At 33.5% G+C, this 1,283-nt stretch overlaps 1 protein-coding gene across 2 annotated transcripts in view; it reads left to right on the top strand.

The window, feature by feature from the left end:
* Nucleotides 1-932: 932 nt before the first annotated feature.
* NUBPL (NUBP iron-sulfur cluster assembly factor, mitochondrial) overlaps nt 933-1,283 on the top strand; it is a 195,752-nt gene continuing 195,401 nt past the window's right edge. For both annotated transcript variants that reach the window (XM_019656760.1, XM_019656763.1), the window contains exon 1: nt 933-1,111. The gene's annotated coding sequence lies outside the window, so the exon portion shown is untranslated. The remainder of the gene's footprint in view (nt 1,112-1,283) is intronic.

Raw genomic sequence — 1,283 nt, forward strand, 5'->3', positions numbered from 1 at the left:
TGAGTTGATTGCAGATACATTTTCTCAATGAATTTGAAAAATAATATGCATATTTTTAAGTTTGGTGTATAATAGAGTTGCCTCTGATTGTGGAAATTTAGCAAATGTGTTGAACTTTTCCAGTTAACTTTTGGTCAAGATAGAAAAGCATAATACTTTCTGGTTTATACCGTTTTTACCTACTAATGAGTCATCTATGTCTTTGCCGAAGGCTTAATAATTGTTATAATTGACTGGAGTCTGAGCAGTTTTTTTTAATGGTTCTGCTGAGATATAATTCACATACCTTACAATTCACCTATTTAAAGTGTACAATTCAGTGGCTCTAAATATATTCAAGGATTGTGCATCCATTACCATTTTCATTACCCCAAAATAAATCCTACAGCTCTTAGCCATCATCCTTCAATATCCCCCTGTACCCCAGCCCTAGGTAACCATTAATTTACTTTCCATCTCTATAGATTTGCCTATTTTGGATATTCCATACAATATGTGGCCATTTGTGGCTGGCTTCTTTAACTTAGCATAAGGCTTTCAAGGATCATCCATATCATAGCATGCTTCAGTTTTTCATTTCTTTTTATTGCTGAGTAATAAATAGTCCATTGTATAGATATGTAACCACATTTTATTTATCCATTTCACCAGTTGATGGACATTTGGGTTGTTCCCACTTTTTGGGTATTATGAATAATGCTGCTATGAATATTTGTGTATAAGTTTTTGTGTTGACATACATTTTTAATTCTCTTGGGGCTATACTTAGCAGTGGAATTGCTGGGTCATGTGACCATTCTGTGTTTAGCCATTTGAGGACCTGCCAGATTGTTTACCAAAGTGGCTGTGCCATTTTCCATTCTACCAGCAGTGTATGAAGATTCTAATTTTTCCACATCCTTGCCAATACTTATTTTCTGTTTTTTGATTACAGTTATCCTCGTGGGTGTGAGGTGGTTTCTCATTGCGGTTTTGAATTGCGTTTTTCAACAGCGTTTCTATTGGACTAACATGATAATGAGATTGAAGCTGGGCAGTTTACTGGTTGACATAGAATTTAAGAAGTCGTTTTAATCATAAGAGAGTATAGATGAATTGCCATATATAACAAGTAAGTATTTTCTGAGGCTTTACATTGTCTTTCTGGTTCTCATTTAGGAATTAAAAGTTAAAGCATTTTATTTTGTACCTTTAGTTCAAAAAGATTTTGAGGATCCACAAAAATAATTGTCACAAATACCCCAAATATTTTTGTTACAGTTTTTCTTTCCCTTTAAAATACA

The sequence above is a fragment of the Hipposideros armiger genome, unplaced genomic scaffold (assembly GCF_001890085.2).
Source record: "Hipposideros armiger isolate ML-2016 unplaced genomic scaffold, ASM189008v1 scaffold_265, whole genome shotgun sequence".
NCBI lineage: Eukaryota > Metazoa > Chordata > Mammalia > Chiroptera > Hipposideridae > Hipposideros > Hipposideros armiger.